The sequence below is a fragment of the Bos grunniens genome, chromosome 10 (assembly GCF_055505025.1).
Source record: "Bos grunniens cultivar Pamir isolate PY7600 chromosome 10, Bosgru_T2T1.0, whole genome shotgun sequence".
NCBI lineage: Eukaryota > Metazoa > Chordata > Mammalia > Artiodactyla > Bovidae > Bos > Bos grunniens.
The window spans coordinates 55,894,329-55,920,869 of NC_141174.1; the positions used below are offsets into that span (position 1 = coordinate 55,894,329).

A 26,541-nucleotide genomic window follows, 5' to 3' on the forward strand; every position below is an offset into this window, starting at 1 on the left:
GGAGCAGGTGGGACTCATACACATTAAGGGTAGGAATGTGAAATGGTACAACTCTTTGGAAAACATTTGGCAGTTTCTTCAGCTTCCCATGTCTTATGCTCTAGTTTTTTAAAATCTCTATCAATTCCTATAAATGTTATTGTCATGTATAGTATCAATTATGATCTAGCTTTTTAAAATCAAATAAAAATTTCCCCAGCATCACTTTTTGAACAAACATAGCACCTATCATATGTCCTAGACATTCTACTCCTTTGGATTCACCCAAGAGAAATACGTAGGCTATGTTCTTACAAAGACTTGTACACAGATGTCACAGGCCGGGCAGTAGACACATGCACCCAGTACTGTCAACTCCCAAACTGAAAATGAACCAAATGTCCATCCATGTGTGAAGAGATCAGGTGGTGTTGTTTAGTCACTAAGTTGTGTCCACCTATTTTGTGACTCCTTTGACTGTAGCCTGTTAGGCTCCTCTGTCCATGGATTTCCCAGGCAAGGAGATTAGAGTGGGTTGCCCTTTCCTTCTCCAGTGGATCTTCCAGACCCAGAGATCGAACCTGCATCTCCTGCACTGGCAGATGGATTCTTTACAACTGAGCCACCAGGAAAGCCCAGATATTTAAATATACAAATACATAATAAATACGACTGACTTGAACAGGTTTCAGAACAGACAGACTCTGGTCGGCATACTACTCCATAGTAGATATAGCACACCCACCAAAGAGTAGCTTTGAGTCAAGAGTTAAGTTGATTATGAGAATGTCTACTGTATATGCACATTGTAGGAAATCAAAACATGGCCAACTATAATCATTTACAAACCAGAATTTGAAGATAATAAAATTTATTATTACATAATTTAAAATAAATTTAGGAAGATTTTCTTTTAGTCTTTGTGCAGTATGAATGTGTAATTTGTAATAGTTTTTATCATGGTTATGAAAGGAGTGAAAAATGTTCTCAAACCTAAAAACTGCCTATCTTTATTTATCTCCTTTAAATATCTACAAAGGAAGTTAGCAGTCTAAAGAATGTGACCGCCATATTTATAATCTTTAAATACTATGGCCATACTGTCTGTGCCCCTTAATTGTACCTCCTATAGAGAGAAGTGTGTATTTCACTGTATTTCCTGCCAACTTGATGAGTGTTCAGATACCTCCTAACATGATAGTTAGAGAATGTCTTATTTGGGTTTGTACTTTAAACATGTTATTGAGGATGAACTTTCCCCCCATTTTATTTCCTTCCCATTTTTTTTTAATTTGTTACTGTTCTTTAACCATTTTGCATTAGGGTATTTGTTTTATTTTCTTAGTTATTTTTTGCCAGCCCTCACTAGTATCTCTCAGATAGGTAGTAATATTCTGTAAGCATATTTTCAAAGTTGATTACTTATCTTCTGGGTTTATTTTATAATGTTTTTACTATTTATATTGTGAAATCCCTTTGTGATTTCTTCTCTTGTGTTGTTTTTACTTAGAAAGACCTTGCCATTCTGACTGAGATAAATTGCATAGATCTTTCTGTTTTATGTTTTCTTTTTTAAAAAAATCTAACTTTTAATTGATGTAAATTTTATGGCCTACAGTATGAAGTATGATCTTTTTTTTTTTTTTCAAATTAAACAATTTTCATAGCACCACTTTTTAAGTACTGTTTGCTCATGGAATTTTGGTGACACTTTTTATCACATATGAACATTATATCGTGTCTAATTTATCTGTGAGTCTTCTACCACTGTGAGGATGTAGTTATTTCAACTTTATTGTCATTTTAGAATCTGGTGAGTAAGTTTTCATTTTTTTGCAACATTTTTTACTGCTTTCATTATGCTTTTTCTCAAAATAACTGTTTCTAGATAGATGCAGTCAAAGCTCTTAAGGGGTATTACAAGTTTCTCCCCAGTCTTCATCTTATATAGGGAATTTCATAGGGAATCTTGTGTGCTGCTACTACTAAGTCGCTTCAGTCATGTCTGACTCTGCGGCCCTAGGGACCGTAGCCCTGCAGGCTCGTCCGTCTATGGGATTCTCCAGGCAAGAATGCTGGAGTGGGTTGCATTTCCTCCTCCAGGGGATCTTCCTGACCCAGGGATCAAACTCACGTCTCTTATTATCATCTCCTGCATTGGCGGGTGGGTTCTTAACCACTAGCGCCACAGGGAATTTCACAGGGAATCTTGTGTGAGTCTGAGGCTTTTGCTATCTCCCCAGAACATTTGTTTCTTGAATTCTTAACATGATTATACTCTAGTCGTGTCCAGCTCTTTGCAACCCCATGGCCGGTAGCCTGCCAGGCTCCTCTGTCCGTGGAATTCTCCAGGCAAGAATCCTGGAGGGGGTAGCCACTGGTACACTTCAGTAATTAAGGTGCTTTTGCTATTGCCTTTTCATCTAGTTTCTGAGTTGTCTCATTTTCTTCAGTTCAGTTCAGTCGCTCAGTCATGTCCGACTCTTTGCGACCCCATGAATCGCAGCATGCCAGGCCTCCCTGTCCATCACCAACTCCCAGAGTTCACTCAGACTCACATCCATCGAGTCAGTGATGCCATCCAGCCATCTCATCCTCTGTCGTCCCCTTCTCCTCCTGCCCCCAATCCCTCCCAGCATCAGAGTCTTTTCCAATGAGTCACACTTCACATGAGGTGGCCAAAGTACTGGAGTTTCAGCTTCAGCATCATTCCCTCCAAAGAAACCCCAGGGCTGATCTCCTTCAGAATGGACTGGTTGGATCTCCTTGCAGTCCAAGAGACTCTCAAGAGTCTTCTCCAACACCACACTTCAAAAGCATCAATTCTTCGGCGCTCAGCCTTCTTCACAGTCCAGCTCTCACATCCATACATGACCACAGGAAAAACCATAGCCTTGACTAGACGGACCTTTGTTGGCAAAGTAATGTCTCTGCTTTTGAATATGCTATCTAGGTTGGTCATAACTTTCTTTCCAAGGAGTAAGCGTCTTTTAATTTCATGGCTGCAGTCACCATCTGCAGTGATTATGGAGCCCAAAAAAATAAAGTCTGACACTGTTTCCACTGTTTCCCCATCTATTTCCCATGAAGTGATGGGACTCATTTTCTTAGAAAGCACTTAATAAATAATGACTTTTTCAGAAGAGCAGTGCAGAAGTGACATGTTCCTCTCTGGGGCCTATATGGCCTGTGCCATCTGGACTGGGTCTGGCAGGTGAGAAGGTGTCACCCCAGTGTGCATCTTCAGGAAGGTTTTAAAGTTTTTGTTGTTGTTTTATGTAGACCATTTTTCAAGTCTTTATTGAATTTGTTACAAGATTGCTTCTGTTTTATGTTTTGGTTTTTTTTAGCTACCCAACCAGGGATCAAACCCACACTCTCCTGCATTGGAAGGCAAAGTCTTAGCCACAGAAAAGTCCCCTCAGGAAGGTTTTTTAACCTAAGGGGACAAGGCTGTGGTATGCCACATGCTCATAAAATGTCCTGACTGGAGTTTGGATTTAACTGTAAGGCTTCATGGGCTCAGATTGTTTGGACTGTGAGTTTATACATCACAGTGCACAGGCATTCTCTGGAGTGAGGTCAGCGCCTTACTTCCATCCTGTCAGCTTTATGAATGTAAAGGAAACAGTGCAGCGGCTGCAACGTGTCCGGGCAGGAGGCAGAAGTTAGCCCGGCCAAGCCCACTTGCTGCGTCTGAGTTAGGCTGAGTGCAGGGCTCCGCCTGACGCTGTTGGCAGTGATGCGATGGCCATCCTTGATGTGCTCTCCCTTGAGGGCCATCCTTTGAAGGCCTCTCGGCGATCACTTCCTGGTGTTGGCTTCACAGTCTGCTCTCTCTCCCTGAGCTGAGTGACACCGACGCTTCACCTCCCTGATCTAATATGCTGAGGTATCCACTTACCATCGATTGCACATTTATAAAGAGCTATTAGCAGAGTTGCAGAGAGAAGAAACACAACCGAAACAGAAGCAGGAGACACACTCGCTGCTCTGCCTTTGTCACGCCTCTGTGAGCAGCCTGGCGTGGGCTGTCACACCTGAGTCCCGGAGGCCGCCTGGCACGGCCATGGCCCTCGAAGCCTCCTCACACCTCTGACTGCTGAACTGTTTGAAGTGCCTGTCACTCTGAGTGGTGCTCCTTTGAGGTTTCTGTTCATTGCGGTTTTAGCAACATCTAAATCAGGGGCATAGAGGAGGGAGAAAGATTGTAGTGCTGAAGATGTAAAGGAAGAAATGCATACCTTTTACTACCGAGTGAAAACAGATGCTGTCGCATTTAAAGTATGGACTAGGAAGCAGGCTTTGTCATCAGCCGGATGAAAAGTCCTTTCTTAAAAGAAAGGAGAATCGTAAAGGAGGTTGATGATCCATGCTGGTTCATCTCTCCGTTGCTGTTTAAGATACACATTTCCTCCTTCAGTAACAGCAGAGAGGGCCATAGTCACCCAAGACCTGGGCAAACAGTTCTACAGAGTTTCATTGAATTTGAACTGGAATTTGAACGTTTTCTCCTATTCCTTTATTCCACCTTTTGTTTAGATACTCTGATAGGTCTATGTCCGTCTTCATCAATGATTTCTTGGTACAAGATTTGAAAAGTTTTCCTTTTTTTTTTTTTAATTTCCTGCTCACTGACATTTTTTTTTTCAGATATATTCAGACATGTACATTGATTATCACATTCCTGCATACTATTTTTTTTTTTTTTTTTTTGGCACGCAGCATGTGGGATCTTAGTTCCCCAGCCAGGGGTCGAACCCCCATCCTCTGCAGTGTAAGCATGAAGTCTTAATCACTAGACCACCAGGGAAGTCTTGGGAAAGTTTTTATTCCATTCTTCTCATCCCTCTTTCCAGTCTTCCCTGCTACTCCCAGGGCACAAAGGGAGGCTCTCAGACATTGGAGCCTGTTACTGTGAGGTGATTACTGAGACCATGGACCCTAGTGTTGACGGAAGACCCTGTAGGAACTCCCAGCTAGAGGACTGGGAGTGACTGTTCCGAACTGGTTGTGTATTAAAATACTCCCGTGTGCTCTAAAGAGGGGCTCAGAGACATAGACTCTCCCACTGTAGCCAGGGTACTGGCTCGCCAGGACTGCATGTTGAAGGCAGCCCAAGTCTCTGTTCACCCGCAGGAGGAACCAGGGAGAGCAGCAAGCTTGGAGAATTAGTCATTCAACAGTCTTCCTCTTGGAAACCACTTTTATGGTACAATGAAGGTGGTTATTCCTGAAAACTGGAGAGCTTGCAATGGTGAAGGAGTTTCCTGAAGCTTCCTAGATTGTTTCTCCTGATGTGTTAGTTTTCAGAGTGAAATGTAATGCTGAAGATGTTGAACACCTTTTCCAGCTTTATATGTAGAGAATAAAGTTTCAGTTAGAAAATATGCATTGTTAAAATGACTTCTATTCTAAAGTTTCTATTAATCCTACAAGTTAGACTCACAGCATAGAAGCTAGTTTAGAGGATTGAACAACTGTGCTTTTTAATTTTTGCAGAGCAACTTGGAGAAGCAAAGGAAGCATTTCTAACTGGCCTATACTGTGCTGTGCTTTCTTTTTCCAAGTTTGGATTAAGTTATGTTGCTTGGATGCTGAGATGTTTGATTCTTAGATGAGGGTAGCAATGAGTCTAGGTGAGAGTGTGGTGTGTATTGTCCACAGTCTTCCTTGGGTTGGAGGCGGAGAAGAAAGCAGAGCTGCAGTGTTTTTCTTCCCCCTGAAAAATGTCATATAATTTCCACGTTTGGCTCTGACGACACAGCTCTCTATCCCCTTAAAGAAGAGTGAGAGAGAAGTATGGAAGCTCTTGGTGCGGGCTTACTCATAGTTGTGGCTTTTCTTAGCTTAACTTCAGTTTATCTCCTTCGATGAGTCACTCACATACCCTATTATCCAGCTCTAATGGCTTTAAATATAGTCTTTGTTTTCCTATTTCTGCAGAACGCGTCTTTATTAATGTATTTCTTTATTTGGCTGCATCGGGTCTTAGTTGTGCCATGCAGGGGCTTCTGCTGTGGTGCTCAGACTCTCTAGTTGTGGTGTGAGCTTGGTTGCTCCACGGCATGTGGGATCTTAGTTCATTGACCAGGGATCAAACCCTTGTCCCCTGCATTATAAACCAGATTCTTAACCATTGGACCACCAGGGAAGTCCCAGAAAGTATTATTTTTATATCAAGCTAATCCTTGCCATAGGAGTCCAACTGGACTTTTCATTAATAACTGTAGTGGGTTGAATAATATCCCCTCCAAATTCATGTCTACCTGAAACCCCAGTATGGGACCCAGTTTGAAATATTCAGTGTAGATACAATTGCTTAAAGATAGAGGTGTGATTGTACTGGGTTAATCTGATGACTGGCATCCTTATATAAAGAGGAGAGGACACAGAGAGATACACAGAGAAGGGTGACTTATGTGGAGATGGAACCTTCGGAAAGCTCCAAGAAATAAGGAGTGATTCTCCCTAGAGTCAGCTTGGGCTTTCCTGGTGACTCAGATGGTAAAGAATCTGCCTGCAATGCAGGAGATCCAGGCTTGATTCCTGGGTTGGAAAGATCCCCTGGAGAAGGGAATGGCTACCCACTCCAATATTCTTCCCTGGAAAAATCCATGGATAGAGGAGCTTGGCAGGCTGTATGTATAGTCCATAGGGTTGCAAAGAGTGGGACACCACTGTGCAAATAACACTCCCTAGAGTCATCCTGAAGAGGGTGACCCGCCAGAGACTCTTGATTCCAGACCTCTGGCTTCTGTAGCTATAAGAAAATAAAGTCCGGTTGTTTGAAGACACCCATTGTATGGTAATTGTGAAGAGTCAGACACTGAAGTGACTGAGCCCACATGCATGCACATGGCAGCTCTAGGGAATTAATGTAACAGCCGCTACAAAATGGCATAGTTTGAAGGCCATCCTCTTACTGACCTTCAGCTTGAGGTGCTGTGAGGTGAGCAAGGTTTTCAATTGTGATTATACTCAGTGTTTATACTCAGTGCAGTGAAATTTTCCATGTGCAGGAAGCTGCTGTATCTGGTAAGCCTTCCATTTTAATTTGGTCAATGTGTTGTAAAAGGCGACTTACTGGAATCCTGTGCCACTTGAAGGAGCTCCCGTGGACTTTTTAAATCTTAATTTGTAGGAAGTGGTCTGTGGGGCTAGATGGCTGTTGCCTTTGCTATTCCACCACGGTGATTTTTCAAATTCCTTAAACCTGCTTGTGTAGCAAGCTGGGACTTAAGGAATAAGAAATCGATTGTGTCTTTTAAGGATGTATTTGTTCACACCTTCAGTGCTCAAGGACTGGGGTTGGGGTGTCAACAAACAAGATGGAAACGCTACAAAGGATGCAAGATTGCCCTCTGTGACGGGATCCTCTTGAATGTCCACTGGGAAGCACAGCATTGGGAGCACAATCTGCTGCCCCACATGTTATCATCAGGAGAAAGGGAAGTCGATATGCAGTTACTGAAAGCAGTGTCTTTGAAGGGAGTTGTGACTCTTGATCAATAGAGATAAAAATGCAGCATCTTGAGGACATTGATTCAGCCTCCCTGTGTGTGGTACCCCTAGGCCCATATTCCCAAGTGTGTTCTGGAAGCATAAATCAAGGTGAGTCAAGTCCTCAGGCTGCGGAACTCGATTGTGCAGCAGTGATATGTTCCCCTGGAGTGGTGATGGAAGTGGCAAAGTGTCTGAGAAACATCCCCAAGAGCCTGCAGCCTTGCGCTTCCACGTGATGTTCTTTGGCTTGATTTCTTGCAACAGGAGCCCTCTCATTTGCTCTGAAGGGCTCCCTGACCATTAAGAATTGGCCCAATGGAAAAGTCTCTCTTATTTTCATTATCAGATGCTCAAAAGGAAGGGCGAACTCCAGAGATTTCCCCACACAGAATTTCTAGTGATCCTACTAAGAGAGCCTCCCAACTCAGACAAGCTCAGGACATGAAGCCAATTTGGATTGGAAAATCACTCTGCTAGCTTTAGATGTCATGTATGCACATTCACGAAAACCTGGCTGCTCTCCAGAAGAAAGCATTTGCTGTCATCCTTCCCGGGAGGTGCTCCACGTGAGCCAAGCTTTTCTGGAACTGACAGGGCTAAGTGCTAGAAGGGGTGGAGAGCAAAGGGAAGGATAATAATGTCTTTCTAATATGAACTCTACTGGGCATTACTTACTCAATTTAGTCTTTAGGGTGTTCCTGTGGTTTGTAGACGTTTCTTAATGTGAAAATGATTTTTAGTCTTAATTTGGAAATTGAGGACCACAAAGTTAAAATGATTCACTCCAGGTTATACAGTTAAGTAATTATTAATAGTAGAGACTTCTTTTGGGAGCACAGCAGAAAAGAAATGGGAAAAGTATAAGTGAGTATGTATATGTATGTGTAAATACAGGGACATTTTTTTACTGATGATTTCTGATTTCAACTATTTAATTGCAACTTAGGAAGGACTCTTTCTGGTCTAGAAGGATGCAATAGGCTCCATTCAGTCTAAGGTGTAAGGTGAAGACTGCAGAGTGATATATTGTACCCATACTTATTAAGCATGTACCCCTTCCATGCACAAAAGGATGCAGAGAAAGCCCCAGTTTCTTGTTCTTCCCTTGGACCATGCAATTAAATGCAGTTAATCTGCATTAAACAATGCAGATTAAATAACATAGAATTGAATAATCTATAATTGTGTCTACTAAGGAATTTTATATATTCTGTTCTTCATTTAAAAGAAAACAGACAAGTAGCGTTTTGTAATTTGTTTTACACACATGCTCATGAGTTTTTATTTAATATATGAATTGATTTTTTGTGTGTGTCAGTGATAAAAGGGACAAAACCTTAGCCCTGCACTGTGTCATGGAAAATCCAACTTTATCTTAATGAAAGGAGATGGACTTTGGGTTTCTCTCGGGCCAGTTCTCTACCCTTAATAACCCCATAAGCTGTTCACATGACATCCATCACTGCCTAGACCGATGGCTCAGAGGCCATCGATGTTGCTCATTGTCTTGGTCTGTGTGCCCTGCGCAGCTGGCCCTTAGCGCCAGCCAGTCTTCCTTACCCTAGCTGACAGTGCTAATCAGGATGATCAATATGACCTCCCCTCCAAATGGCACATCACTAAGTGGATTTTCTTTACTTAATATCCATACGGAGTGACTGTTTGAATGGACAGTGGAGATTTTAGCAAGCCCTCTGCTAATAAACCTGTGCTACAGTAGAAAGGAATTAAACATGACCATACCAGTGGGAGCAGAGCTGTTTGGGAAAGGGGGTCCCAAACCAGGTGAGTTTAGGTAAATAGTCTAGCATTTTAGAATTACTTTCCATGTGTTTTTCCACAACTAAGCATGAAGGGGGCTAATGGTTTGAACCTATGTGGAAAATCATTTGTTCTATTTTCCTCGAAAATCTCAGAGCTTTAAGCCAAAGGAAAAGTGAGCACCTCTTGTATAGTTCATCCAGAGATCTAGTGATGGTTCTGTTTACCAAAACCAAGTATGAATTTGTGAATGAGTTTTTGCTGACTGTGTTGATAAGATAGCAGTCATAAGCTCATTCTGTAGTTCATGCATGAAATACATTTATAGAATGTAAATGTATCTTACCTTAAATTTAAATCATAGCTAATCCATGCCAGCACAAGCTGAGGTCACTGTGCAGTATAGGTAGTCAGCTCTATGGCTACTGCTAATATGAATGTGGACAGGAATTCAAAGTGTAAGTTGTCTTCTAAGACTTTACTTCTTAGTGAGTTGACTGTTATCATTAGGCAGTTTTTCATTTGACATAAGACCTTTGATTTGTTTTTTTTTTTTTTTTGTAAGTTCATGTATTTCATTTGGGGCTGGAGATAAGGCTGAAAAGAGTAAAGTATGTGGGGACGTGTTTGCATTCATAAGAACTGTTGATTGGCCATTTCATTGAACAGGGACCCATCAAGTTCACTACTCTTGTTAGAGCTACCCTTAATTGGTTTTTTGGCTTGCGGTATTATTATTTTTCCTTTGCTGTCAACTGTATGATGGCTGAGGTCCAGAATTTCCACTGTTCCCCTAAATACAGAGGAGAGTGAGGGATTTGATATATCTGCAGGGCCCAAGAATATACGTTAAGGGTCCTACTCCAAATGGTTTCACAGTAAAGCTATGAGGGAATTTTGTTTTCTACTCAGAAGTAATACATTGCTGCTGGTTTTCAATGGCTGGTTTAACATTCCTTAGATCCAGGAAGATTTACACTGTTGAACCTCCAATGCTTGCTCTTTGCAAATGGTCACTTTTCCATGTTTGTTCTCAAGTTTGAAAAACTTAGTGTTAGATAGTTTCTGATGGATTTAAAAGTTACTGTGACACTCAGGAAATTCTTTGCTACTCACCAGATAGAGTAAGCCACCTCTGCCCTTCTGAGCAAATCTTCTTGTCTGTAGCCCCAAGAAAGGGTGTGGAGTGTTTTGATCCTGGAGAACCTAGAAGTGGGAAGGTCTCAAATGACACAGGGCATGGGAGAGTGCTATTTTGTAGCTTAGGCTCAGAAATTGGGCTGTCGAAAGGTGTAAGATTTTCTCTTTGGAGGGCAGAAAGAGGGGGAAAAAAAAAAACAACTATCACAGTAATGAGGGAAAAACCAAAGAAATGGATAAGCTTTGACAGTTTTCTTCTGCTGCTTTGTCAGATTGTCTTCAAGAGCTTAGAGTACTGACTTAATCCCTTAACAATCCTGTGTGTTATGTCAAAAGTGTGTGGTTGTGTGTGTGCATGTCTGTGTATGTACAGTTACATAATAAGCATAAGTACATGATGGAGTAAAGGCGAGAAGACAGCTTACTTTTATTTTTTTTTAAAACCTAAGTATGAAAGCTAAAAACACCACATTAATGTGACATCTGTTGACCAAATAGGAAAAAAGCATCGCAACTAAGCAAGATCAGGCCTGTCTTAATTAGAAGTTGTTGCCTGGGACAGCTGGAGCATGGTGACCAGAAAATTGTTTGTACCAATAACATCTAGATGACTTGTTTTTCCTGCCACCTAAGGGAAGTGTTGTTGGGCTTTGGGGATAACTGGAAGATGTAGGAGTGTGTCTTGTCATTGTTCTGGTCAAGGCTGATGTGGGAGTATTGGGGGCAGTAGCAGGAGGATCCAACTGCAGATAGCATTGCTTGCATCCTGCAAACCATCCAGAACTCTGGGGCTTGGCTTTGCTAGCCAACATGCATATAAGCCTTCAGACTGTAACTCAGGCCTCTGACCTACTTTTCTGGTTGCGCCTGCCTAAGCGAACCCATTAGGAGAACTCTTCCTAGTTGGAACCGTGCTGATCACAACTAAAACCTTTCACAGCGTAGGGTTGTAGTGGAGCCCCCTACATTGGGTATGGTTGGGCTTTGGAGGCTGCAGTGTGAGTTGGGGATATTTCACTGTCAGAGATCATAATTGGGTGAAAGGGAAGTGGATGTAGGCAGTGGTTAAGTCTAAGAGTCTGAGAAAATGCCTTTTGCCATGAACTGGTCTTTAGCATCCGTTCTGTTAGTACGCGGTGGTGAGCCAAGAGGAAGTCACCAACTGCTGGGAACAGCTAGGCTCCTGTGCCCTGGCAAGGGCAGGGAGAGGACAGGAACTGCCACAGCATATGTTCAGGGGATTAAGGGGAGCATGGGCTGAAGCTGATGGGCAAGGAGGAATCTTAAATGGAGCCAGTTGTCTTTTTATACCATAAGATTCTTCTTTCAGATCCAGGCAATCTGGGCTTCCGTGTCACCAGCCTGGCTTGTGGACTGCACTCTGGTGATGTTATTTTGCTGGAGAAAGCAGAGATGAATGAGCAGATGGGCATGGATGCTGGACGATTATGGGCTGCTCCTGTGTGATTGTGCAGCACAGGGAGTCAGGGGATGTGGAGGCTATAGGGAGGATAGGTCTGCATTCCCCATAAAATCCATTCTCATTCTTTTCTGAAAGGTGAGCAGAGTCCACATTCTCCCATGTGCCACAAGGCGAGTTGGACAGCATGTGTCTTCCTACAGCTCTCAACCTCAAACCATTCCTCCTAATGATTTTTTGAGCATTTGGGTGATAGCACAGAAGGGTACGTGTGAGACGTTAGCACTTGTAAATACACATAAGACATTTTAATAGGAGCTGATCATGCATTTGAAGCTTTCAAAATTACTGACATTCAGATTTTCAGAGTGATAGTTCTACCTTGTATCTGCTAGAATTGTGTTCTGTAGCTTATGAAAATATGAACGATTATTTTTGTTGATTGTCATCCATTTGAACAAACAAAAACATCAAAAATAGGGGTTTGCTGCTGCTGCTAAGTCGCTTCAGTCATGTCCAACTCTGTGCGAACCCATAGATGGCAGCCCACCAGGCTCCCCCGTCCCTGGGATTCTCCAGGCAAGAACACTGGAGTGGGTTGCCATTTCCTTCTCCGAAATAGGGGTTTATTGTTCTCCTTTGCTGGAGTAATAACATAAATAGCTTACTGACATCATCCTAAATAGGTCTCTTGCCCTAAGAAATCTGCAGTCAAAAGCCCAGGTCAAAGCACTATTGACTGAGGTGTAGGAAAAAAACAAATGTGCTCACTACTGGCTTTTAAAATTTTCTTTCCTAATTTCAAATCCTGAGTCTTTTGAGATAAATGAACTCAAGGATCCAAGACTGAGATTAGCTTTCTCCCTGATAGGGGTGAGCCAACAGGAATGATGTGCACCCAGACGTATGGCATTAGATGCTGGCAGTCCACTCTTACGATCACCACTTATTACATAAGAGGAAAGTGGGAATCAAATTGATAAATGCCTTGTCCAAGGACACTCAGCTCTTTGAGGCCTGTATATTGCTATGCTATATGGGAAGTTACAAAGCAGAGCTTTAAGTTGGACCAGGTGTCTGTGGTTACTAGTGTGAAGTTGACATATAGATGAAACTAAAGATGTCACGAGTCATGTTTGGTACTGAATGGTGGACATAGAGGGGAAAAAAGCTTGAGTGTGGGATGAGGACAGATATTAGTGTTTTTCCTCTTGGCAGATGTTCAGTTATATTAACATAAGTATTTTAAACCCTTCCCTACTAAAATAGAACTGTGTGTTTATTATTTTGAGGGTTGAAAGGAAGGACTAAGGTAAGTGCTGGTGGTTAAAGAAGCAAGGAACGACTTGCTTTATGCCTGCTTATTCCAGCCACGCCTTTATTACACATGCTTTTTAAAATTTCATCATCACCAAAGGCTAATGCAGTGCTAGTAGGTAGACCATTTTGTTTCTTGGCAAAAGAGAATTCTTAAGGGGCTGATCCATTCTCTTGGATGTGCAGAAAGATTTGATATTAAATTCTCTACCTTGCCAAAGGCAGAATGATATAGAATCATATCCCAGATACCTCAGTCGCTTTCATCATGAGGAGCCTTAATAGATATTTCCCATTCTGTCTTGCTGTCTCTTTGTCCCTCCTGATGGAGGGAGTTGGTGAATTTTGGGAACAAGCCAAAGAGGGGATTAGGGAAGCTAAGTCTTCATTTCTGCTATTAACTTGTATTCATAGAATAATATTTAATAGCTGCAATTATCCTTGAGATAAGTGAAGAGGTTCGTCATGCAGAGAATCATATTGTGAAACATTGATTTGTGCTTTTTAGAGGCTAACACAGAAATTGAACTGCTGTGTGTCAGAGGCATTATTTTAAAAATAGAGCCATACTGAATGCATGCTAAGGGTTTTGTCTCTTAGCTGTACCAGAATTACCTCTACTTATTTGCGTTTAAAAAATTGGTTATAACATCATTACAGTATCATTGTGCAGTACATGAATTTTCTTTGCCTTTTCTAATTTCTCCAGCGTTGGGTTCTTTAAGAAACCATCTTGTAAAAACTTCCAGAATGAATGATTCTTATTTTCAGCTTGCTGGTTTTGTCTTCTCAGTTCTTTCCAGGTAGGGGTTGTGTTGTTTGCTCTGCCTTGTCATGTGGAGTTTTGAAGCACTGGAATTTCTTCATTCATTAAGATTCTGGTTGAACTATGACTTGAGTTTCCAATAGGGAAAATTATGAACAGGATGAAATCACACATGGACTGTCAATATGGAAAGTGGATGTTCTCCTTTTCTATAGTTCCGATACAGAATCAGAACTTCATCATTGTACTAGCGACCTAAGATTCTTTGCATTGAGAAACTGAAGATTAACAGTGATGTTAATTGTTAGTCATTGCTCTATTTAAACCTCATGCTGCAGTTATTTAGTCTTGGTAAGAAGCTGAGGGCTATAATTTTCATTCTTCTTTACTAATAACTCACTGTATAATTCTGGCATAAGATTAAATGATCGTAGTTTTGAAACTGTTCTTACACCCACCAAGGCTTCCTTGGCGTTTTAAAGGAACAACTTCAGGTTCTACTTCATGGTTTTCCTGGAGGGCCTTGTACAGGCAAAATCCCAATTAGACAGTGCCATTGCAACAGGAGCAAAAGTTGAAATAATATTATCACTTAAAACATTGTATACAGTAGAATCTTTAAGAAACATTTGTTGAATTAAATGGATTTATTGTTAAGTATGTCTGAGTTATAGTGGAGACCATATTGCTTTCTCTAACCTTGTCTTAAAACAGAGACATTTTTCAAAGGAAGGTCTGGATATTAAGTCTTGATAATTAATCCTCATAATTAAGATCTAGAATTAGAAGAAAGTTTGGATGTTTCTGTATACCAAGTATGGGGAAAGACAGTCTGACAGTAAATGGAAAATTGAGCCTTCTTTTCATAAAGCCTTATTCATCAGAGCTAAGTAGATGTTAAGTGATGGAGGAGGTCTCCTATTTCAAGGAGACATCTTGAGAGGACTTTTAATTTGGAAGCTGCTAGGAGGACCCATCTACTCACTAAAGCAAAAAGTTGCTTGTAGCTTATAGGATCAGAGCAGGGAGTTCTGGGTGGCCTTGCAGCAGTCAGTCATGTGGTAATCATATTCAGCTACATTTTGCTCTACTCCAATAATTTCCTATCCTGCTAACCTGCTGCTGCTGCTGCTGCTAAATCGCTTCAGTCACGTCCGACTCTGTGCGACCCCATAGACGGCAGCCCGCCAGGCTCCCCCGTCCCTGGGAATCTCCAGGCAAGAACACTGGAGTGGGTTGCCATTTCCTTCTCCAATGCGTGAAAGTGAAAAGTGAAAGTGAAGTCGCTGAGTCTAGTCTGACTCTTAGTGACCCCATGGACTGCGGCCCACCAGGCTCCTCCATCCATGGGATTTTCCAGGCAAGAGTACTGGAGTGGGGTGCCATTGCCTTCTCCTGGTGACTTACCTATTTGGTGGTGAAACTATCAATTTTCCATTTTTTGTATCAGTCCTTATGCTGGTAGACCAAAACTTAGGTAGGTATCATCTAGGCTCCATCACTTCCTTGGTGTCACCAATTTTATGTGGTCCCTGGATGGCATAGGTCAGATAATCATTATATGTCTGCTGCATAATGGATTATCATAAATGGTGAGCCCATCTCTGTGTGAGATGTAACTTCAATGTCACTCTTACATGACACTTTCCAAGACTGTCCAGCTTCTAAGGTGATTCTTCTTTTCTGTGGTGATTCAGAGAGGAACTCTGAGCCGAGCATCAGAAGGTATCTCAGTGATAACCTGTTATTTTTGTTTTTAAAATTTCTTATTTCTGGCCTGTCTTTCTCCATGGGTATCTGTTAGTTTTATGGATGGCTTTCTCTCTAATGAGGCACTTTCTGAAGTTTTCTTGACGTTCTCAGGTAGGTCCCTGTGAGGCTAAGCCATGAGCTATCAGAGGGAGACAGTTTTCTTTTGATTGCAAGTGCCTGGCTCAGAGAAGCTCTTATGAAACATTTGTTCCCTTGAGAATGATGGGTATATTGATCTTATGTATTTTCTACTCATCTTCCTACATATTTCTAAACATGGTTTTGAATACATTTTCCTTTTTTTCCACTTTCTTTGTGTTTGTGAGACCCAATAAAAGGCAAATATTAAGCTATTTAAAAAATTTAAAGACTCAGTTAAACCAAGTTCTAATCCATTTAAGCCTTGAAAAAATCTCTTTTGAATACATGAACATTTATTCTAAAGGTAATTGAAGATGCAGAGGCCATTTTAATACCTTCTTCCCATCATTCTCTATTTAGAGAATCTCTTCTATCTGTGTCTTCAAAATCAGGAAATTTTCTTTCCTTTTTTTTTTTGTTTATTTGATGAAATGGTTGTCCACTGTCTAATACTCAATAAAAAAGTTAAAGAGTTGTTGGAATGGTTATCAACAAGATTATAAAATCTTGTTTTTACAAAATCCTTGTGCCCCTGTTTGAATATTTCACCAGCCCTGTTGATGTGAGCAAATAGGATATATCTCCTAAAAGGAATTTGACCCCTTTTTTTCCTCCAAAGGCTTACATAATTGAACTACTTCACTCATTGAAATTGAACTACTTCCTGGAAAACCAGCGTTATTTCACAAGCTTAGCCATTAGGGTAAGTGACTGTGAGTTACATATATTTATATGTATACTATACCTTAGGGGCTAGCAATGTGCAGGGTATATTACTGTTATCCATTAATTTTATTTATTTTGTTGGTTTCACATGGTATCCCTTAAAAGTGAAGTCTTCTTTTTACTTGGCTGGTCATTGGAAAATCACAGAGCACTGAGCTTCACCTCAATGCTTGAAATACTGGATTTCTACAATTACTGAAGGTGATTTCAGACTCTTCAGGAAAAATTCAGTTGCTGTCTTCTCTTCTTATTCATAAATTAATTTTGGACTTGGAAATAGCTATTCTTTCTCCCTACGTCCACTATTCAGTGAAAGTTAGAAGAAAGCTATTTCTTAGTTTTAAAAGCTGATAGGGAAGAAGTGAAATTGGACTCCTGCCTCATACTATATATAAAAAATTAGCTCAAAGTAGATCAAAGGTCCAAATGTAAGACGTAAAACTATAAAACTCTTAGAAGAAAGCATTGGTGTAATGCTTTATGACCTTGAATCAGGAAACAGCTTCTTAACTATTATACCATTAGCACAAGCAACAAAAGAAAAACAAGTAATAAACTGAACTACATATGGCCAGTAGGCACATGAAAAGATGCCCAGCATCACTAATTATTAGAGAAATCTAAATGAAAACTGTAAGGTACTACCTCACACTGGTCAGAATGGCCATCATTAAAAAGTCTATAAGGAGAGGGTGTGGAGCATAAGGGACCCTCCTATGCTGTTGGGAATGTAAGTTGGTACATCAACTGTGGAAGACAGTGTGGAAGTTCTTCAGAAAACTAAAAATAAACTTACCATATGATCCAGCAATCACACTCCTGGGCATATACCCAGATAAAACTATAAGTCAAAAAGATACATGCATCCTTATGTTCATAGCAGCACTGTTCATAATAGTCGAGATACAGAAACAACCTAAATGTCCATCGACACGTGAATGAACAAAGACGATGTGGTACGGATATATGATGGAATACTACTCAGCCATCAAAAGGAGTGAAATAATACCGTTTGCAGCACCAGCAGGCAAGCAGAGATGATCATACTAAGTGAAGGGAAGTTAGAAAGAGAACGACAGATACCCTATGAGATCACTTACATGGGGCATCTAAAATATGGCACAGGTGAACCTATCTACAAAACAGAAACAAATTCTCAGACAGAGAGACCAGACTTGTGCTTGCTAAAACGGGGGGCAGTAACAGGAGGAAGGGACTGGGAGTTTGGGGTTAGCAGCTATAAACTGTTGTATATAGGATGGTTAAACAGTAAGGTTCTGCTGTATAGCACAGGGATATTCAATATGTCCTAAATCAAAATGGAAAAAATATAAAAAGGACTGTCTGTATATGTGTAACGGAGTCACTTTCTACAGCAGAGATTGGCACAACATTGTAAATCAACTGTGCTTCAATAAAAAATACATATATCTAAAAAATTATATATATATGTATATATATAAAGGGGCTTCCCCTGTGGCTCAGCTGGTAAAGAATCCGCCTGCAGTGCGGGAGACCTGGGTTTGCTCTCTGGGTTGGGAAGATCCCCTGGAGAAGAGAAAGGCTACCCACTCTAGTATTTTGGTCTAGAGAATTCCATGGACTGTATAGTCCATGGGGTCGCAAAGAGTCGGACATGACTGAGCAACTTTCACTTTCGTATGTATAAAGAAGTCAGATAGTCCAACAATAAAAAGGCAAATAATCCAGTTTTTAAAATGGAGTAAAGGTTTATCGTAAGGAAGGCTGTGCCCCAAAGGATTGATGCTTTTGAGCTGTGGTGTTGGAGAAGACTCTTGAGAGTCCTTTAGACTGCAAGGAGATCAAACCAGTCAATCCTAAAGGAAATCAGTCCTGAATATTCATTGGAAGGACTGATGCTAAAGCTGAAGCTCCAGTACTTTGGCCACTTGATCTGAAGAGCTGACTCATTAGAAAAGACTGATGCTGGCAACGACTGGAGGCAGGAGGAGAAGGGGACGACAGAGGATGAGATGGTTGGATGGCATCACTGATTCCTTGGACATGAGTTTGAGCAAGCTCCAGGAGATGGTGAAGGACTAAGAAGCCTGGCGTGCTGCAGTCCATGGGATCGAAAAGAGTCATACGTGACTGAGCAACTGAACAACAGCAAAAGGTTTAGAATAACTCTTTCTCCAAAGAAGATAAACAGATGGTCAATAATCACATGAAAATGTTCTCAGCATCATTAGTCATCCGGGAGATGCAAATCAAAACCACAGTAAGATAGCACTTTACCTGTTAGAATGGCTATGATCAAAAAGACAGTAAGTGTTGGGGAGAACATGTAGAATCCTCATTCATGTCTGGTGAGGAATGTAAATGGTGTGGCTGATTCAGAATAGCAGGCAGTTTCTCAAAAAATTAAACAAAGAATTATGTTTAGATATATACCTAGGTATATACAGTTCTAGGTATAGACCCAAGAAAAGAGAATTTTGAGAATTTTATCTAAGAGGAAAACAATTTTTTATAAGATTTCATTATTTTAAGAGAATTTTTAGATTTACAATATAAAATTGAGAAGAAAGTATAGAAAGTCCCCATATATCCCCTGCTTCCACATATGCAAAACCTCCCCAATTATCAACATCACTCAACAGAGTAAAAAAAGAAAAAAAGGTTTTAAACCAAGGATGAATCTATATTGACCCCAAATCTATTATCAAAGTTCATAGTTTACCTAAAGATTCACTCTTGATGTGATACATTCAATGGGTTTGGACAAATGCATATAGGGACACCTATTCATCCTTATAATATGATGCACAGTTGCTTTCACTGCCCTAAAAATCCTCTGAGCTCTACTTAACTCCACCCCTAACCCCCAAATCACTGATCTTTTTATTGTTTCCATAGTTCTGCATTTTCCAGAATGTCACATAGTTGAAAGTACACATTACATAGCCTTTTCAGATAGGTTTCTTTCATTCTGTAATATGCATTTAAGGTTTCCCCATGTCCTTTCCTGGCTTGATAGCTCATATTTTTTTTTTTTTTTTTTACCACTGAGTAATACCCTCTCCAGTATTGTTGACTAGAGAATCCCATGGACAGAGGAGCCTAGTGTGCTTCAGTCCATGGCATCACAAAGAATTGGACACAGCTGAGCACGCACACACACTACTCCTTTGTCTAGAGGTACCAGTTTATTAATTCATTCACCTATTGAAGGACGGGCTTCCCTCATAGCTCAGTCGGTAAAGAATCTGCATGCAATGCAGGTGACCTGGGTTTGATTCCTCATTTGAGAACATCCCCTGGAGCAGGAAATGGCAACCCACTCCAGTATTCTTGCCTGAAGAATCCCATGGATGGAGAAGCCTGGCAGACTACAGTCCATGGGGTCGCAAGAGCTGGACACAACTTAGCAACTAAACCACATTGAAAGATAGCTTGATTGCTTCCAAGTTTTGACAGTTATGAATAAAGCTTCTATAAACATCCATGTGCAGGTTTTTATATGGACATAAATTTTCATCTCCTTTGGATAAATACCAAGGAGTACAGTTACTGGATTGTATGGTAAGAGATCATCACATTCTCTCCCAAAGTGGCTGTTTTATTTTGCATTCCCAGTAGCAATGGATGAGAGTTATTGTTGCCCCATATGCTCACCAACAGCGTTTGGTATTGTCAGTGTTCCAGATTTTGGCTACCCTAATAGGCATATCAGAGAAGGCAATGACACCCCACTCCAGTACTCTTGCCTAGAAAATCCCATGGACAGAGGAGCCTGGTAGGCTGCAGTCCCTGGGGTCGAGAAGAGTAGGACACGACTGAGTGACTTCATTTTCACTTTTCACTTTCATGCATTGGAGAAGGAAATGGCAACCCACTCCAGTGTTCTTGCCTGGAGAATCCCAGGGACGGGAGAGCCTGGCGGGCTGCCGTCTATGGGATCGCACAGAGTCGGACATGACTGAAGCGACTTAGCAGCAGCAGCAGCAATAGGCATATAGGTAGGTATCTCATTTTGCTTTACATCTCCCTGATGACACATCACGTGCACCATCTTCTCATATGCTCACTTGCCACCTGCATGTCTTTGGCAAGATGTCTCTAAAGGTCTTTGGCCCACTTTCTAACCAAGTGGTTTGTTTTCTTATTGTTGACTTTAAAAGTTGTTTTTATGTTTTGGATAATAGTCCTTTATCAGACATGCCTTCTGCAAATATTTTCTCTTGATACTGTTTTTCACAGGGCAGAAGTTTTAAATTTTTACCAGTTGCAGCTTATCAATAGATTCTTTTCAGGCATGATGTGCTTGGTGTTATGTTTTAAAAAGCATGGTCATATCCCAGGTATTCCAAGTTTTCTCCTGTGTTATTTTCTTAGGAATTTTATACTTTTTTTTAAATTTATATTCCTGATCCATTTTGAGTTAATTTTTGTATAGGATGTAAGCTTGTCTAGATTTATTTTTTGTGTGTGATTGTCTAGTTGTTCCAGGACAATTCGTTAAGAGACTTTATTTGTTCCATTGTATTGTCTTTGCTTCTTTGTCAAAGATCAACTGATTGAATCTGTGGGGATCTATTTCTGAAGTTTCTCTTTTGTTCCATTGGTCCATTGGTTTATTCTTCTGCCAATACCGCTCTGTCTTGATTGCTGTAGCTTTGTAGTAAGTCTGTCTTTCCCCAGCTTTACTGAGGTATAATTGACAAATGAAACTGCCAACGTGATGATTTGCTACTCTATAGACACTGTGAAAGGATCTCATCATTGAGTTATGAAGATATCCATTATCTCACATATTTACCCTTTTGGGGGGGCAGGGGCTAAGAACATCTAGTTCTCTCTCAGCAATCTTTAGTTTTATAGTGCAGTATCAACTATAGTCACAATGTTTTACACTACATTCTCAGGCCTTACTCATATCTAAAAGTTTGTACCATTTTACTAACCTGTCCATATTTTCCCTACCCCTCGGTCCCCTAGCAACTACCTGTTTACTGTTTCTACAAGGTTTGTTTTTTTTTTAATTGGAGAAAAATTGCTTTACAGTGTTGTGTTGGTTTCTGCTGCACAATAACACGTCAGTCATAATTTTATATATATATCTCCCCTCTCTCTTGATGCTCCCTCCCCTCCCTCATCCCACCCCTCTGGTTGTCAGAGTGCCAGGCTGGGCTCCCTGTGCTGTATAGCAACTTCCCCGCAGCGATCTGTTTTACACTTGATAGTGTTTATATGTCAGTGCTACTTTCTCAGTTCCTCCCACTCTTCCTTCCCTCACTGTGTCCACAGGTCTTTTCTCTACATCTGTGTCTCCATTCCTTCCCTGCAGATGGGTTCTTCAGTACCATAGATTCTATGTATTTGCATGAATATACAATATTTGTTTTTCTCTTTCTTACTCTATATGAACAGGCTCTAGGTTTATCCACCCCACTAGAACTGACTCAAATCCATTCCTTTTTTATGGCCGAGTAATATTCCATTATAAACATACCACAACTTCTTTATCCATTTATCTGTCACTGGACATAGAGGTTGTTTCCATGTCCTGGCTATTGTAAATATTGCTGCAGTGAGCACTGGGGTACTTGTGTCTTTTAGAATTGTAGTTTTCTCGGGGAATATTCCCAGTAGTGGAATTGCTGGGTTATATGGTAGATTTATTCCTAGTTTTTAAAGGAATCTCCATATTGTTCTCCATCGTGGCTGTGGCAGTTTACATTCATTGTAATTTGATTTGCACTTCTCTAATAATGAGCAATGTTGAGCATCTTTCTGTTTCTACAAGTTTGGCTTCTTTTTTTTTTTTTTTTTTTTAGGATTCCGTATATAGGTGATACCATGTAGTATTCATCTTTCTCTGTCCAGCTTATTAGCATAATGTCTGCCAGTTTCATTCATATTGTCACAAATGACAAGATTTCCTTCCTCTTTTAAGGCTGAACTATTCCACAGTATATGCATACATGTGTGTATATATATATCATACTACCTTTATCTACCTATCTGTCAACAGGTACTTAGGTTATTTCCTTACCTTGGCTACTGTGGATAATGGTACTGTGGAATGGGAGTACAATAGTAAATAAGTCTTAAAATGAGTATCCTCAGCCGTCCAACTGTTATTTCCTTCTATGTCATGTTGGTTATTCGGGGAGTTTTATCACTCCATATAAACTTAAAAAAATTATTCAAATCATTCGCTTTTTTTTTTTATATTTATTTATTTGGCTGCACTGGGTCTTAGTTGCAGCCTGAGGATCTTTTCGTCATAGCATGTGAACTTATTTGCAGCACGTGGGATCTTGTCCCTTGACCAGGAATGGGACCCAGGCCCACTGCATTGGGAGTGCAGAATCTTAGCCATGGGACTACCATGGAAATCCATATAAATTTTAAAATCACTTCATTGATACCCATAAAATATCTCATTGGGATATTGACATGGGTTGATTGAATGTATGGATCAAGTTGGAAGAACCGGCATCTTGACAGTATCGTGTGTTCCTCTCTGTGAACATGGGATATCCCTTCATTTATTTGCTTCTTTAATTTTCTTTATCTAGATTTTGTAGTTTTCCACATAGAGATTTTATACGTGTTTTGTTAGACTTATATTAATACCTAACTATTTTATTTTGGGAGGAACTGATGTAAATGGAATTTTTAATTTTAAATTCCTTTTGATCATTGTTTCTGTATAGGAAAGAAATTCAGTTTTACATATTAACTTGAATGTTCCAAATGTGCATTATAATCAATTATTACTTCAAGGGTTTTCATTTTTTTTGTCAACTTTTTTGGATTTTCTACATAGAGAATCATGTCATCCTCTTTAATTTCTTTTCTCCCAGTCTGTATACCTTTTATTTCTTTCTCTTGCTTATTGTATTAGCAAGGACTCCCTGAGTGATGTTAAAGTGGTTAGAGGGAATATCCTTGCTTTTTACCTGATCTTAGTGAAAAAGCTTTAAGTTTCTCACCTTTTTAAGTATAATGTTAGCTTTAGATTTTTCATAGATAATCTTTGTGAAGTTGAGAAAATTCTTTTCTATTTTTTGTTTAGTGAGAGTTTCTATCATTAATGAGTGTTGAATTTTGTCAAATGCTGTCTCTGCATCTATTAACATGATTGCGTGATATTTTTTTAAAAACCTGTTGATGTGATAGATTACACTAATTGATTTTTGAAGAAAAAATTTTCAGTCAAGCTGATAGAGCTAGCTGATAGAGTTAATTGACAATACAGTGGGGCATCTTTCTTGAGTTGGAAAAGCTGTGCAGATATCACACTTATTAATCATCAGTTCAGTTCAGTCTCCCAGTTGTGTCTGACTCTTTGCGACCCCATGAATCGCAGTACACCAGGCCTCCCTGTCCATCACCAACTCCCGGAGTTCACTCAGACTCACAGCCATCGAGTCAGTGATGCCATCCAGCCATCTCATCCTCTGTCGTCCCCTATTCCTCCTGCCCCCAATCCCTCCCAGCATCAGAGTCTTTTCCAATGAGTCAACTCTTCACATGAGGTGGCCAAAGTACTGGAGTTTCAGCTTCAGCATCATTCCCTCCAAAGAAATCCCAGGGCTGATCTCCTTCAGAATGGACTGGTTGGATCTCCTTGCAGTCCAAGGGACTCTCAAGAGTCTTCTCCAACACCACAGTTCAAAGGCATCAATTCTTTGGCGCTCAGCTTTCTTCACAGTCCAACTCTCACATCCATACATGACCACAGGAAGAACCATAGCCTTGACTAGACGGACCTTTGTTGGCAAAGTAATGTCTCTGCTTTTGAATATGCTATCTAGATTGGTCATAACTTTACTTCCAAGGAGTAAGTGTCTTTTAATCTCATGGCTGCAGTCACCATAATCCTTGCTTATTCCAAGTTGACTATCACTTATGAAGATGACTGTCATGCTGGTAGAACCCAACTTGGGGTTTCATAAGAGGGACCCAGAAAACAGACCTGAGACTTTAGAAGACATGAGGTCTAATAGAGGTCAAGAAAACTGAGGTTCAGTTCAGGTCAGTTTATTCAGTTGTGTCTGACTCTTTGCGACCCCATAGACTGCAGCACGCCAGGCTTCCCTGTCCTTCACCATCTCCTGCTGCTAAGTCACTTCAGTTGTGTCCAACTCTGTGTGACCCCATAGACAGCAGCCCACCAGGCTCCCCCATCCCTGGGATTCTCCAGGCAAGAATACCGGAGTGGGTTGCCATTTCCTTCTCCAATGCATGAAAGTGAAAAGTAAAAGTGAAGTCGCTCAGTCGTGTCCGACTCCTAGCGACCCCATGGACTGCAGCCTACCAGGCTCCTCCATCCATGGGATTTTCCAGGCAAGAGTACTGGAGTGGGTTGCCACTGCCTTCTCCTCACCATCTCCTGGAGCTTGCTCAAACTCATGTCCATTGCGTCAGTGATGCCATCCAACCATCTTATCCTCTGTCATCCCCTTCTCCTCCTGCTTTCAATCCTTCCCAGCATCAGGGTCTTTTCCAATGAGTCAGTTCTTCGCATCAGGTGGCCAAAGTATTGGAGGTTCAGCTTCAGCATCAGTCCTTCCAAGGAATATTTAGGACTGATTTCCTTTAGGATGGACTCGCTTGATCTCCTTGCAGTCCAAGGGACTCTCAAGAGTCTTCTCCAACACCACACCTCAAAAGCATCAATTCTTCAACACTCAGCTTTCTTTATGGTCCAACTCTCACATCTGTACAGGACTGCTGGAAAAACCATAGCTTTGACTATATGGACCTTTGTCAGCAAAGTAGTGTCTCTGCTCTTTAATATACTGTCTAGGTTTGTCATAGCTTTTCTTCCAAGGAGCAAGTGTGTTTTAATATCATGACTGCGGTCACCATCTGCAGTGATTTGGGAGTCTAAGAAAATAAAGTCTCTCACTGTTCCCATTGTTTCCCCATCTATTTGCTGTGAAGTGATATGACCTGATGCCATGATCTTCATTTTCTGAATGAGTTTTAAGCCAGCCTTTTCACTCTCCTCTTTCACTTTCATTCACCAACAGGCTTTTTAGTTCCTCTTCACTTTCCCAAAATATTTTTAGAGCTGAATGAAGACTTGATATCCCCCCTGCATTTCCACTCTTTCTCACTGGCCCTTCAGTCAGCTGGTGAAAATTACCCCTTGAGAGCATGTATATTGGAGCAGGAATTCCACAGACTTGGACAGTCTTATCACAGAAGGAGGTACTTGAGCAGCCAATCTCCAATGGCCCGAGGCTGGGTTTTTTTGACATTGATTTCTTGTTTCTGGTACCTCTCTGGGGATATATCACAGAGAGATTTAATGAATATTATTTTTGGTCTCCATTTATTTGATGCATGACCTAGTGACTTGCATTCTGTTACTTTTTTTTTTTCTTGCTTTCTGATTATTATGTACTGCATACCTAAATCAATAAAGAGAAGAATGAAGAAATTGCTCTGTTTAACATTTCAGGAGTGATGGAGTAATGTTATCTATAAATATTTATATTTTCCTGAGAAGATGCCTTTTTCTTTTGACATTTAGACTGGCTCACAGAGATAGCCACCACTAGGGCAGGGGGCAGAGAATGAAGAGAGTTTTTCTCAGTCAACTTTATACATGCCTTTCAAGGGTGTACATGGGAAAACTCGAAAGGATTTTTCATTATAATTTTTTTTTTCTGGGGCATTGAAATATTTAGCCAACCCCTTCTCACTTGAGATAGTAACAATCAGGGGAAGCTTGGATTATAATTATGCTCCCCAAAAGCAAAATAGATGAGTTTGACTGACAATTTCCCATGTGTCCCCCAGCTTTCTTCCCATCAGCTTCCCATCCTTTTCTGGTTCTGGTCCCTCTGGCTTCCCTAATGTGTCCTTTCTCCCAGCCCTGGCTTCAGTCCTTCCTGGATTGTCATTCTGTTGTGCCTGGTCCAGCAGCCACCATAAAGTGTGGAGACCCTCAGAGCAGCCCCGAGCCCAATCCCAGTAGGTGCTCACCTACCTTTCTTGAGGAAGGTAGAAGCCTTAGAAGGAGCTTGAAGCAAAGCCATGCCTCTTT

The 26,541-nt window shown here is 40.8% G+C and overlaps 1 protein-coding gene across 40 annotated transcripts in view; it reads left to right on the forward strand.

Moving 5' to 3' along the window:
- The window catches only part of TLN2 (talin 2), a 496,882-nt gene that overhangs the window by 240,244 nt on the left and 230,097 nt on the right, over nt 1-26,541 (forward strand). For 10 of the 40 annotated variants that reach the window (XM_086321345.1, XM_086321351.1, XM_086321357.1 and 7 more), the window contains one exon: nt 16,402-16,485. The exons of the other annotated variants lie outside the window; for them this stretch is intronic. The gene's annotated coding sequence lies outside the window, so the exon portion shown is untranslated. The remainder of the gene's footprint in view (nt 1-16,401; nt 16,486-26,541) is intronic. 40 annotated transcript variants of the gene reach the window in all.